At 31.2% G+C, this 15882-nt stretch overlaps 1 protein-coding gene across 1 annotated transcript in view; it reads left to right on the plus strand.

Annotated features, from left to right (window-relative positions):
* Positions 1-12258: 12258 nt before the first annotated feature.
* The window catches only part of LOC145314979 (FMRFamide receptor-like), a 112618-nt gene continuing 108994 nt past the window's right edge, over positions 12259-15882 (plus strand). The window contains exon 1 of the mRNA XM_080155051.1: positions 12259-12550. The gene's annotated coding sequence lies outside the window, so the exon portion shown is untranslated. The remainder of the gene's footprint in view (positions 12551-15882) is intronic.

A 15882-nucleotide genomic window follows, 5' to 3' on the forward strand; every position in this document is an offset into this window, starting at 1 on the left:
CTTATTTTTATATGCATAGTATCTCTATAGTTGTTACTGAACCATATAACCACCATGGAAAGCTATGCATATCTCTCTCCTTATTTTTATATGCATAGTATCTCTATAGTTGTTACTGAACCATATAACCACTATGGAAAGCTATGCATATCTCTCTCCTTATTTTTATATGCATAGTATCTCTATAGTTGTTACTGAACCATATTGCCATCAATGGAAAGCTATGCATATATCTCTCCTTATTTTTATATGCATAGTATCTCTATAGTTGTTACTGAACCATATAACCACCATGGAAAGCTATGCATATCTCTCTCCTTATTTTTATATGCATAGCATCTCTATAGTTGTTACTGAACCATATAACCATCAATGGAAAGCTATGCATATCTCTCTCATTATTTTTATATGCATAGTATCTCTATAGTTGTTACTGAACCATATAACTACTATGGAAAGCTATGCATATATCTCTCTCCTTATTTTTATATGCATAGTATCTCTATAGTTGTTACTGAACCATATAACCACCATGGAAAGCTATGCATATCTCTCTCCTTATATTTATATGCATAGTATCTCTATAGTTGTTACTGAACCATATAACCACAATGGAAAGCTATGCATATCTCTCTCCTTATTTTTATATGCATAGTATCTCTATAGTTGTTACTGAACCATAGTATCACCATGGAAAGCTATTCATATATATCTCCTTATTTTTATATGCATAGTATATCTATAGTTGTTACTGAACCATATAACCACCATGGAAAGCTATGCATATCTCTCTCCTTATTTTTATATGCATAGTATCTCTATAGTTGTTACTGAACCATATAACAACTATGGAAAGCTATGCATATCTCTCTCCTTATTGTTATATGCATAGTATTTCTATAGTTGTTACTGAACCATATAACCACTATGGAAAGCTATGCATATCTCTCTTCTTTTTTTATATGCATAGTATCTCTATAGTTGTTACTGAACCATATAACCACTATGGAAAGCTATGCATATCTCTCCTTATAATTATATGCATAGTATCTCTATAGTTGATACTGAACCATATAACTACCATGGAAAGCTATGCATATCTCTCCTTATTTTTATATGCATAGTATCTCTATAGTTGTTACTGAACCATATAACCACTATGGAAAGCTATGCATATATCTCTTCTTTTTTTATATGCATAGTATCTCTATAGTTGTTACTGAACCATATAACCACTATGGAAAGCTATGCATATCTCTCTTCTTTTTTTTATATGCATAGTATCTCTATAGTTGTTACTGAACCATATAACCACCATGGAAAGCTATGCATATCTCTCTCCTTATTTTTATATTCATAGTATCTCTATAGTTGTTACTGAACCATATAACCACTATGGAAAGCTATGCATATATCTCTCCTTATTTTTATATGCATAGTATCTCTATAGTTGTTATTGAACCATATAACCACCATGGAAAGCTATGCATATCTCTCTCCTTATTTTTATATTCATAGTATCTCTATAGTTGTTACTGAACCATATAACCACTATGGAAAGCTATGCATATATCTCTCCTTATTTTTATATGCATAGTATCTCTATAGTTGTTACTGAACCATATTACCATCAATGGAAAGCTATGCAAAATGAGATCCAAAGAGAGAGAGAGGACAATCGGCTGTATATTACACTAGTCCCTAAAGTTTTAAAATAACGTTTTCTTTTTCTTCGTGAATTTTTATTGGTTGTTCCACTAAGTTCATTGTTGAAACGTTTCAACCACAAATTTTAATCTACAGAAGGGGTAATTGTGTTTATCATCATTAGGGATGTACATCACTTTACCGGCCATTGTCTTATCCCTTTAGATCATTGAGATTCAATGGCCATCCTTTTACCAATCCTTGAAATCTATGAATTTCTTCATTCTAGTTTTCTATGAAAGCTCTTTCTGTCTTTAAGATAAAATCTAAAGATCTCTCTCCTATCCTATTTATCTCTTTCTTTCTAGTTTTCTCTCCTTTTTAATCTCTCGCCGCGCTAAGTCTAAAGTCATGTCAGAAAAAAATTATCTTTTCTTTTTCTTTTTTATTATTTATTTTTTGAATTCACAGAAATTTATGCCAATCTTATTAGTATAAGATTTGAATATTTATGAAAAAAATTAAAAACAAGTTGATGCTACGTTTTACGCCACAGATAGCGACTATCCTTAAAATATATACTAATTCATATCATATGGCAACACTTATAATTATTTCTAATTAGTAATTATATATTTAATGACCTCTAGTGTAGAGTTATTAACCAGAGAGAGAGGGAACAATGGGCTGTTTATTGCATCAGTCCCCAAAGTTTTATAATAACGTTTTCTTATTTGTTGGCTTATCAACTTTGGGGACTTTAACTAAATTATGATTGGATGGTTTATTAAGTTGAGCGTTTAAACATTTCAACCACTAATTATAATCTACAGAAGGGGTCGTTTTGTGTATCATCATTGAGGATTTACATCAATTTGTCAGCCATTGTCTTATCCCTTTAGATCCTTATTAACACGATATTATAGAGAGGGGGCATTATATACATTTATACACAAAAACCTTATGATAAAATTACATTGTTTTCTCAATACCGTAAGTATTCATTTTTAAAAGCGAAGCTTTTCTATAATTAGGGTCGGTCCGTCCGTCCGAGATAGATAGCTTTTTTTCGTTAATTTAGGCATGTTAGAATTGTCCCATCGAATTCAAACTTTGCATGGTCATTCCTTTAGTAGTTTGGTACGATTTAGAAAGCGTAGCAACTTTATAATCATTACCAGAATGTCCGTACGTCCATTTTAAACATGTTGATTTTTCTACTTTTATAACAAAAAATTTTTATGTGATCTAATTATCCGTTTGATCTGATTTTTGGTATATAGATTCCTGGGACAACAAAGTAAAATATTATAAGCGAAGCAACTCTATAATCAAGTCCTAAAAATGTAAATATGTCCATAAACATTATCCTGTATCAAGCAGATTTTCAACAAATTTAATTACAAATTTTATTCGACTCTTTTACTTTTATATTCTGATTTTTTTAAATTCTGATACTATACAAGTTTCCTTTGTTTCCGTGCTTCGCTTTTATGGATGTTGTCATCCTTGTTAGAAGCGAAACTACTCTACAGTTAGAAATGGTCATTCGTGCGTCCGTTATAAACAGTGTAGTATATGTTTTATCCTTCGCTTATCATGGATTTTGTCATCCTTGTTTGATTTTAATATTAAAAGAAATAAAAACAAGGATGACAACATCCATAAGTAGCGAAGCATAAACAATTAAATTAAGAATTTAGATATTAGTTGACAAAACATGTAAATTAGGAAAAAATCACGAAACCTTTTCAACATTTGTTTTTAATTTCTTAATATTTATTTATATTTCAGTACTATGACTAACAGACTGACGGTCAAAGTAAATTACATACTGGATGCTCAGAACAACGGGAAATTTAATTTTGATATTTTTAACTACAAAAATTTAAAAAAAAAAACGGACCATAAACACCAAAGATATGAAGAAAAATGTGAAAAATATAAAAATAGCCAAAAACCTGCAAAAAGGCAGTCTGACCGCCATTGATGTGTTCTTGAAACGAAAGGAAATTTAATTTTGATATCTATAACTGAAAAACTTTGGAAATTGGGCCATAAACACCAAAGGTATGGAGAAAAATGTGAAAAATACAAAAATAGCCTAAAACCTGCTTAAAGGCAGTCTGACCATCATAGTTGATTTCTTGAAACGACAGGAAATTTAATTTTGATTCTATAACTGAAAAAATTTTGGAAATCGGACTATAAACACCAAAGATATGGAGAAAAATGTGAAAAATACAAAAATAGCCTAAAACCTGCTAAAAAGCGGTCCCATCGCCATTGATGTATTATAGTTAATTGTGCTCCTTAATAATGGGAATGTTGTCAAAAAATTTCAGCCTTTTATCTTTTATAGGAGCCGAGAAAATCACGTTTCCCCCAAACTAAGACGGACATACGGACAGACGGACATACGGACATACGGACAGACGGACAGACGGACATTTCAAATTATAGAGTAGCTTCGCTACTAAAAAATATATGTCATAACTCATTGGTATAATTATAAATACTAATAAAAATTTTAGTAGGATTATTGAAAAAAAAACATTAAAATAATTACATTTTTCTAAATAACTCATAGTGTAAGGATTATTCACAAAAAAGGCTTCTATCTTAAATGGCAGCTAAATAAACTTGTAGATGTGATAAGTAGACAGACAATCTAGCACATGAAAATTATGAAGAAGCTTTGCTAAAAATTTATTAAATTATGTTGGTTTTGTATGGGGTAAATGAAACAAATAGGTTATGTTTATAAGCGATAATTAGGTTGTGTTTGTATATTATAATACGTTCAATACGAATAAAGAGATACATATATATCTCCCCCCCCCCCCCTAAAAAAAAAACCTAATTATCTGTAAAAACTTTCTCAATCAATTTTTAAAAATGAACTTTAAAATCCCCCAAAAAAGTTTTTTGGGGGCCTTTTCGCATTTGTAGCTCTGCTGTGTGATTCTACAGGTGTCAGAGTATGTTTTTAATATACCTTTCAGAAATAGGTTAAAAAACAGTTTAACTAAAAATATAATTTATCTAATGGTTAATTTTGTTTTAAATATGCTACCTACAATAACGTTGCAGAAGAAAGGGGGTGTCAAAACCTTTCTTATCCTTAAAATATAAAGAAATAAACATCACTGGCACAAACCCGTGCTCTCAATTATACATTTCAAATAGATAAGCATGAATACTACTTTAAGTTTAAATGCCAGTAAATTGATCTAATGATTTTCAGTATGGCTCGAAACCGATAATTATCCGCTAGTTTATAACTAATCATAAATTTACTACCAGTTTTGTTAATATGGTTTTAATCTTATTGTGAATTAATTATTTTTTCATTTTAATATCCGAGGAAAGCAATGCGATAAATTACTATTACTTATAAGGAAAAACCGTTCCCTATTTCCATGACAGAACATAGAACTCTTACATTATCATTGAGCTAACAAACAAAATAGGCCTCCCGGATATATTTCAATGTTGGATTTTCAGGGAGGTAGCGGACATTGGACTGTTAATTATTCTGGTACCCAAAGTTTTATCTTTAGCATTATGGGAGTAAAATAAAGGGGTGTTATTTTATTGTCAGCGGGTAGGATATACTTCTAGATGTTCACCCTTTTACATATTCAACATACTCAAAAGTCAAAAAGTGCATAATTTTTCACATCCACTAAAACTTTAAGGGTGTTTAACTTTTTTTAACTTGTTACTCCCCTTTGATGTTTAAGGGGGGTTAAAACCCAAGTGAAAAGAGTACATGAAACCAAAAGAAATAACAAGGATGACAATTTTTAAAAGAGCGTTACCAACAATTATTTAAATGAAGACTAATTCGAATTGAGTATGACAATAACGAAACTTTGATTTTAAGACAATTTATATTCATAATACAATTTTTAAGAGGTCTGTTTAACTATTGGACTATTAGATATTCTTTTAAGTAATTAATCTCAAATAAAAATAATTTTCTGAGAATAGAATTGTAAATAGAGTACTTATTTATCGCTTCGTATTATAGACAGCTTTCTGTGGATATTAAAAAAATATAAAGTTTATACGAGTTTATTATGTTATTCGTGATAAGATGCTATTCTTGGTTTTTCAGTATGGATCAAAATAGGTTTTAATCCAGCGTTTCCGAAGCCATACTATACTGGATGATCACATTTTGGAATGGAAATAAAAGATAAGGAAAAAATTTACGCATATACTGTAAAAAAAAGTTGATTTATAAGTGCTTGAAAAATATATACACTTCGCGAAGAGAGGGTACAATGGGCTGTACTTTGAATTTTTGAGTTGAGTTGAATTTTCAAACGCTTCAACCATTAATTTTAGGTTACAGAAGGAGTAATTTTGTCATCGTCATTGGGTATGTAAATCTATTTATTGGCCATTGTCTTATCCCTTAAAGTCCCTGAATAGATACACTTCGAGGGTTTAATCTTAAAAAAGGTTGAATGTAAAAAGTAAGATATAGATAGGTTGCTATTCATACATATAGGGATAGGATATTTTCAGGGATCTAAAGGGATAAGACAATGACCGATAAATTGATGTACATCCCCAATGATAGTACACAAAATTACCCCTTCTGTAGATTATAATTATTGGTTTGAACGTTTGGACACTCAACCAATCAAAATTTATTAAAGTCCCCAAAGTTGCCAAGCCAACGAATTATGAAACTTTGGGGACTAGTGCAATAAACAGCCCATTGTCCTCCCTCTCTCTTTGGTTAACTCAATATTGTTGCAAAAAAATATGCATTTGGTAGATTTTGTAAATTTTCAGGGGAAAAAAATGGGTGTAGATTAACTATAATGTCATTGATCACTCCTTCCCTGGTTTTTCAATACGATATATAGATTGGGTGTTTTCCCTCAAAATGTATTGTTGAGCATAGAAACCCCCTCCCAACTATTTTAGAACAAATTAAAAAATTAGGCTTGGTTTAGTTTTTCTGTTTGTTTATCACATTAGGACATGTTAGGTTAGTTCATATTGGTTAATGAGGTACCACGCAGGGTTAGGTAAAAAAAACTACCTCCCCCCTTAATTCAAAAAAAGGAGAGGGGTTTGTCAATGCTCTATTGGCACTTTATGTAAAAGCACCAAAGATTTCATGCTTTTCATACTTTTATTTCTTTATATGCATCGATACAACATTTTTTATATATCAATAAAACAGACATGAACAAGGATGATGATATCCATGTAAAGTAAAAACAAAAATTGACATAAATGGACAAGCGGACAAAGTGAGTTATAGAGTATATGTTCAATGCCTATTCAAAATGAGAAAGTAAAATAAAGGAAGAGAACCTGATGATAAAACAATGAAACGTTATATATAAAGCATTATATTAAAGTAACAGGATTTGTGTTTGTATGTCTGTCTGTGTGTGTGTACCGAAGGATCTCGCTAATCGCTGAACCGATATGGTTTTTGTTTTCAGTATAGATTCTCATATATCCAGGTATAGTTTATGACTTTTTTTGGAGGAGGTAGTTGACTTTCTCTCTACTTCATGTTGCCTTATAAGCCTCTAGGGGCATTCCCGCTATTAATATTTTTTATGCATGGCCGACAGAACAACGGACAAACTATATTATAAAAGCAATGGTTATCTATATATTTAATCTTCACAGAAGTTTCAGCCGTCTATCAGTATTAACAAAATGTAAATAAATCTCTGAATATGACATGTTTTATTATATAGCTTCTTTAATCTTAATCAATGAAATTTATAATATTTTTTAATCAGAAGGTTAAATTGATAAACAAGCTTCGCTTTTATTGGACATAACCATCTTTATTTTTAGCTTGAAAAAAGAACTATTAAATTGATGCAATATAATTATAATTAAACGTAATTAATTAATGATAACCAAAAAATCAGGGATTTAAAGGGATTAGACAGTGGCCGATAAATTGATGTACATCCACAATGATAATGCAAAAAAATATCCATTCTGTGCATTGAAAATTGAAGTTTTAACGTTTGAACACTCAACTAAAATTAACCAACCAATCAAAATTTACTAAAGTCCCCAAAATTGTTAAGCTAACGAATAGGAAAACGCTATTATAAAAACTATGGTGACTAGTGTAATAAACAGCCTATTGTCCCCTCTCTCACTGACAAAAAATCAAATTAATTTTGGTTGCGCGCATTTTTTAAAATAATTAAACCAGACAAGCCCAAATAGTTAACAATCTCATTGGTGTTTTAATATTGTTTTAATTAATTTGACTATATTTTTAGTCTAAATAAGCCGTTCGAAATTATTTGAGATAGTCGATTAATATCTTCCCGAACTGTTATAAAACAAAAAAATAGATAATAGTTATTTATCGCATGGTATTAAAGACAGCTTTCCGGTTATATCAAATTGAAAAATTTTAAAAAGTTAGTTGGACATACCGAGAAATTATATAGTATAGCATCGTATTATAACCAGTTTTTTATGAATATAAGAATGTACAATCATAATATTAAAAACCAGTTTTGTTATCAACTGCGTTCAGCATCTCGGGGCTATAACAATTTTTATATCTGCGGAAAGCTGCTTATAATATGATGCGAGATATAACTAAGCAATTAATATTCTTATTGTTTACTATACTTTAACTTTTATAGAGTGAAAGGCGGGGTGGGGGGGACAATAAAACAATAAAACCAACTTGTTCTATTCTTAGTGTACTTTTCAGACCTATTTATTATTATTATTTGCTTTTTAACTAGGGTACGTCTGTATGTTTGTAAGTCAGAAAAGTTTTACTCAATATTTCATTTTTTGATAATATTGGGGAGGGAGGGGACATTGGACTGTTAAATATATTGGGCCCCAAAAATTAATAACACTCTTCTCATTCGTTTTCTTAACCCCTTACAGTCGGGCCCCTTGCCGCACCTTAATCAGTCGGGGGGGGGGGGGGGGGGGGGGGGTGGCGTTCAACGCCCTCCCCCCATGTTATCTCAGTTCCTATTAGAGTTAGAGGGCTAAAAAAATTTGTGTAAGTCCCCTGTGTTATGATGAATTTCCGACCTTAAATAAGTCAAGGTCAATTTTCGCTTCCTTCACCCTTTTATTTAACAACCTTTGTTTTTAGGTTCTTTTTTACTTAAAAATTTCAAACGGCTGTAATTTTTTTTATTTTTGAAGCTAGAATAATTTTTTTTTCGCAGAAAATGTTAATCTTTATGTAAATTTTATATTTCAAATATCAAAATATAAATTTCAGCGGCCGCAGCTGTACTTGGCAGCTGCCAGCCGCCGCAGTCGGCGGTCGGCGGGAAAACGGCGGCGGATATTTATGAAATTTTAATACCTTATGTAGACATGTAAGAAAAGCTTAAGTTTAAAATTTGAAGTCTAAAAATTGCGGCCACAGGAGCCATTTAAAGATTTCTGGAGACCTGGAGGATCAGGACCTGCAGGATCATACCTGGAACCTGAAATTGACTTGAACACCTGTATTTAATATAAGGATGTACAACTAGAGGATATTTTAGTATTTTGGTAAGATAAATGCTTTTTTTAAGTCAAAAAAATATTTTTGCTCTTTACCTGGATGACCCTGCCAGGTTTGCTGGCATCCTATGCCCGACAGGATGGAGATATTCAAAAAATTCCAACTCTAGGTTATGTGTCATACCCAAACTTAAAAAGTCACGCAGTTTGGGCTCTTTATCTTTCACACACAGAAAATGAGATAGAAAAAACCGGATGGGGGGGGGGCGTTCAACGCCCCCCCCCCCTCCCCCGACCGTTAAGGGTTAAAACTTCAAACCAATTATTTTAATCTACAAAAGGGGTAAGTTGGTTTATCATTCTTGTGGCTGTACATCAATATATCATCTATTAAAATATTTTTAAAATTGAACAAAAACACAAAATTCTCAAAAAAGGTGAATAAATTCTGCGATTGTAAATACCTGCTAAAAGTTAACTTTCTTTGCTATGAAACTTGTTTTAGATTGTTATAGTTGCATTACTAATAAGTAATACTATAAGTGAATACAAAGCACAGTGGCTATAAAAAAAACTAAAAACCATCTTAAATCTGAAAATTAATGGCTTAAAACCATCATAGGACCTATGCGAAGCTTACTTAAAACAGAGAATCTAATCGGTCCAACAATTATTGAGATCTTAAGCTTCAGACAAAAAACTACATATTATAGCCGGCATTTTAGGCACACTAAAAAATACTAAAACTGCTTTAGAAAGATGGATGGGGGGCAGATAAAAGTTAGAGGGGAAGACATGGAATTGTGTATAGTTAATGGGGAAGGGTTCAGGGAGGGAGGGGACATTGAACTGTAAATCACACTGATATCCAAAGTTTTTAATTACTACATCTTATTTGTTTGCTCATAAACTTTACCTACTCGGTCAAACTTCAACCAATAATTTTAATCTACAGAAGGAGTAATTTTGTTTATCAGTATTGGGGATGTATACAGATTTATCCTTTATTGTCTTATCCCGTAATATCCCTGGAATGGCTGCTTATTGATGATGAAGATGAAACTGATGTCCTTCTCAAATATGTACAGGGTCTTCAAATACCAAAAAAAATGCCTGTTTAATTTATAATTCTTATATAGAAGTAATAGGATATCTTTCTTTGTTTTTGTCTGTCTATTCTTGTGTCTGTAGCTTCATATCTCGCAAATCCCAAAATTGATATGAATCTCCTTGACAATTAAACTTCTTATAACTTCCCGGGAAGGTTTATAACTATTTAGTAAGAGGGTACCTCCAACCTCCCAAGAGAAGTCGCCCCTTGAAAATCGAGGCCTCCTGTGCCATATCTGCTAATCCATTAAATAAATTAGTAAGGTTTTTTGGTTTATTAAGATATCAAAAACCTGTACAACGAATCATTTATCTATTTTTGTGAAGCTTCACTTATGTTCGAGGATATGTTCGAGCTCTTATCCGTGTGCCTTATCGTCACATAATCTAATAATCATTACAATTATATCATGTAAATTATCTTTTCAAAACAATATGTTTGTAATGATCGTACTGGCTTACCGATTGCTACTATAGAATTGCAATGCTTCAATGTATTTTACCTAATCGTTGAAAGAATCTTCCTGAATGGTTTGAAATCTAATTAGGATACAATTTTTAAAAGAGATGTAATTTTTATAATTTATATTTTTTGTTATTAAAGACCCTGTAGAAAGAAAATGTCCGTCCTTCTTAGGTATGTACAGGGTCCTATCACTTTAATTAAAAACTAAAAATTTTTTATTAAAATACTGATACAAAAAAACAAAAAACAATCATATGATAATTGGAAAGTATAACAATACAATATAAAAAATGAAGAAAGAAAAAGTAAAAACTGTATCTGAGCAGGGATCTAAAGGGATAAGAAAATGGCTGCTAAATTAATGTACATCCCAAATGATGATACACAATACTACCCCTTCTGTAGATTAAAATTAATAATTGCAACGTTTGAACACTCAACTTAATGAATCAACCAACCAAATTTACTAAAGTCCCCAAAGTTGTCAAGCCAACGAATAAGAAAACGTTATTATAAAACTTTGGGGACTAGTGTAATAAACAGCCTATTGTCCCCTCTCTCTCTCTGGTATCTGAGTCTAATAAAAATCACAAAATCTAGTCATTTTTCGTAAATTTCATATATCAGACGGTTTGACTTACCTTGGATAAATAGAGTAGCTTCGCTACTAGATAGTAAATCATTGCGAAATAAGAATAAAAAAAACCCTTGTAAAATAAATGACTAATGTGAATTGAAATTCGCAGAAAACCTAATTTCTCCCGGCAAGACAAGACCCCGTACATAGATCTGGCTTTACAAAAGATTTTTATCGTCTCCGGCCCAAGAATGGTTAAACCCAAAGGTAGAGAGAGAGAGAGAGAGAGAGAGAGAGATAGATAGAGAGAGAGAGAGAGAGAGAGAGAGAGAGAGAGAGAGAGAGAGAGAGAGAGAGAGAAAGAGAGAGATGGGTAGATAGGGTGAGGGATGAGGGGGTGAAATTCAAAAGACAAATACACACAAACTAAAACACACACAGCCATACACATCAGACCATATTTTTACAACGTCCAAAAAAATTCATTTCTGACTTTGATGCCTCTTGGTTGAAAACGAAATGAAAAGCCCAAAAAGGTGGAATAAATTGATGAAAGGACTTGAGATATTAGAAATAGGCATGGGGAGTTTAGTTTTGAGTTCTGTGTTACTACTCAAAAATATGGACATAGAGAGAGAGAGAGAGAGAGAGAGAGAGAGAGAGAGAGAGAGAGAGAGAGAGAGAGAGAGAGAGAGAGAGAGAGAGAGAGAGAGAGAGAGAGAGAGAGAGAGAGATGTGTATAAGAGACAAGGGAGAGCTAGAGAGCTACAAGGGTTGAGAAAGAGAGAGAAAGAGATTGCTTAAGAGGTTCACTCTCTCTCTCTCTCTCTATCTCTCTCTCTTTCTCTATCTCTCTCTTTCTCATGCATCTTTTCCAGTTTAAGTGGAGCCCTGTAGTTGAAAACAGTAATATCAAAAACAAGAATTTTGGGGCACTACATAAGTGTATACAAATATACACAGTGTTGTCAAAATAGTGATTTCATCCTTTCTTTAAATCTTACATGATATAAAAGATTTATGCAGATTGTCTGGTGTGTAAGGCAAACCCAAAATAAAGCATGATAGTGATAAAATACAATTTAATGACAAATTAAAATAATAAGAATAATTTAAATGTAATTAAATTATGACTAGATATTATAAATAAGAATAAAAGTGAGAAAAATGGTGATATAAAGAAAAAACGTTGCTATGAAGCAAAAGCAAAAGTGTTAACTTTTTTCCCTTATTTTTTCATGGCAGTTATAAAGGTAAATAATATTATATTTTGAGTAAAATTTTTTAGTAAAATAAGCCGGTTTAGGGATTTTTAAACAAAGGATAACTATTAAAATGTTTAATGGCTTCAAAAATAACAAAATTTATATACATCTATCTGCTTTAGGCCTAAAAATGTTCCAAACTCGTTGAATAAAAATATGACTTAAGTAGAAATTATGTCATTTTTAAAACATTGTATTAAGACTAATTTTCGACGTAAATATCAGGCAAATCAGACTTTTACAACATTTAAATTGTTATATTTTATCACTGTTGTTCAATCATTTATAATTGACTTAAGCCAATTAAGTCAACAATTTTTTTTAAGTTTGATTGTCAGATATTGAATTGGTTAAGCATAACATACCAAATAAAAACTATGGTTCTTTGATAGTTCTTTTATAATAGACATTTTGACATTCTACCGTCCATAGCTATAAGTTTTTATTTGCTTCTGTAACTAAATAAGAGTTTATTCATTAAATTAATTGTATATATTTATTATGATAAAGTTGAAATATATTCGACTCACCCAATTAAATTTAAAATTTAAAATGCGAAGAGTAATTTTTATAAGGGTGGTTTCTTTTGGGATTGAGGCAGTACCCTTCAAAAAAAAGATATAGGACAACTTTTGGGACCTATAAGATGGTTCACTGTAAAGATTCAGCGGTTGGCGAGATCTTTTGATACAGAAAGATAGACAAATAGATATCCTGTTATTTTAATATTTTCTAATTTTTCGCTAAAAATATGTATAGCTATGAAAGTTTTTATTGTTCCTATCCAAGTATTTTGTATGAGACTAATTTTACACATATTTACAAAACTTCGGTCTTTGAAAATAAACAAACTTTAAACACATAATTTTTAATAAAGCATTTTGCCTTTATTTAGATTCAAAAATAAAATATATTTCTCAATTACTAGATAAGCTGAATTTTTTTTCTTATTTTCTAATACATAATTTTTTACTTAGTGCTTAAAGTATAAGATTATTTTATTATTGTACATCCCTAATTATGATAAACAAAACTATCCCTTTTGTGGCCACTTGACCAACAAATCTAGTTTTTAAAAAGTACCCAAAGAATGAGCTTGTTATAAAACTTTGGGTACCGGTATTCAGATTACAGTTAAATGGCCCCTTTCTCCCTTTTGAAAGTGAAATAAAGTCTATGTAGATGTACATCTATTGAGTTATTGATTTTAAGATTCTATCAATTGTACAATATAACTTTCATTCAAGTAATTGTCATATATAGGGGTAATCCCCCTTAAGTTTTCCATGACGTCATTACTTACACACACACACACACACACACACACACACACACACACACACATACACACACTTTACACAACAACATCTACCCAGAAATTTACACGGTGTAGTATAAAATTAGAGCTACACTAGATAGCCCCAAGTTATGGTGCTCTTACATTCAAACAAATAATAGCTATTTACTTTGTATTAAAAGGGTGAGGTATTGGGACAAACAAATTGCTTAATCTAAGCTGTTTACAATCTGCTTAAAACATATCCAAAGATCTATGTAAAGCTTCTTAATGGATAATCTTTAATAAAAAAAAACTTTCTATATTTTTATGATAGAAAGATATGTTTTTAAAGATAAAATAGAAAAGTTTTACTGCAATTCTAAAGAATCAAAGGCCTTAACTAATCAATTATGACAAATAAATACAGTTTTGTTTTTTTATCAGGATATAACTGTTTATTTTTTTTCATAATAGGATTTAACGCCTTAATATTAACCATAGAATTAAAACCTTTGATATATTTTTACTTTCTTTAAAGTTATTGATAAACGTTTTACCACAAGTAAGAAGTTTAAACTAACCAATTACGCTTTATAATCATTTCCTTTTATCAAATCAGATTATGTAAATCCATCAACTACCTTTTTTCGATAAATTTTTGGGACTTCCTTTTTTTCATTGCCGTTTCTGTTGGCAACTATCTAAGTATCAAATTATTACAATTAGATATTTAATAGTTCTTATATTAAAAAAGCTTACAAACCAGACAGATAGGGGACAATAGGCTGTTTTTTACATTAGTTCCCAAAGTTATATAATAACGTTTTCTTATTAGTTGGCTTAACATCTTTGAGGAATCTATGGTTGGTTCATAAAAAGGTTCAACTACTAATTTAAATCTACAGAAGGTGTATTTTTGTGTATCATCATTAGGGATTTAAATCGATTTATCGGCAATTGTCTTATCCCTTTAGATCCTTCAAACCACATTTTAAAGAACATATAAGCCTTGCTAATATGTATGAACACTTTGCCTAAAACAATTGTCCACTCTCTCTCTACCTATAAATCTGCTAATATGTATGGACACCTTGCCTAAAACCATTGTATTACACATAAAGCATCTAATTTTCTCAAACCCATTTCTAGTTTTTAAACTAACTTATGTACACCACGGAGAGAGGGGACATTGGACTGTAATTTACACTGGTATCCAAAGTTTTTTAACCACAACATCTAATGATTAGCTTAATAACTTTGGGTACTTTTATTGAATTTTCATAGGTTGGTAACAAACATTTAGTGTCCAAATTTTATTTAAGGGATAATTTTGTTTATCACCATTAAGGTATATGTATATCAATTTATCGGCCATTGTCTTATCCCTTAAGATCCCTGATGTACACTCACACTCACACACACACACACACACACACACAGTCAGAAAGAAAGAGAGAGACCAATTTTATCAAATGTCCAAGCGATATTCACACAAAATAGTAAAAATTTTATATTTCTTTCTTATTTGTTGTACCTCTACTATTATCCTATTATATAAAGTAGTAGTTTTGTCTGTAGCGAAGGATCTCACTAACCGCTGAACAAATATGCTTCTTCTCTACAGGAAAGCTTCTTATAGGTTTTTAAAAAAGTTTTTAACTGTTTTCAGGGAGGGTATCTCCATCCTCCCAATAATAGAATAAATCCCCATATATTTTTTTTATTATAACTGAAATTAAATATGGGGGGTTGACTTTTCCCCCTCCTACCTTAAGTTCCCCTAGAGGCTTCTAGGGGCGAAGCAGCTAGTTAATTATATTTAAATAGATATTTTTTTAAGGACAGATTTCTAAGGTCTCCAGGGCCGGGGTTTGAATATTTCACGGAATCTTTATTTTGTCAACCTTTCATTTTTCAGCTTATGCTCTTTTAACGCTAAATAATGTGTTGCATTACAAGAACAATGTCCAAAAAGAACAAGAGAAAAAAAACGGGTAAAAGACAAAAAAAAGTGGCAAAACTGGCGCTTTGTTTGTTTTCT

Source organism: Acartia tonsa, chromosome 3, assembly GCF_053477335.1.
Source record: "Acartia tonsa isolate MP-2025a chromosome 3, ASM5347733v1, whole genome shotgun sequence".
Classification (NCBI taxonomy): Eukaryota; Metazoa; Arthropoda; class Copepoda; order Calanoida; family Acartiidae; genus Acartia; species Acartia tonsa.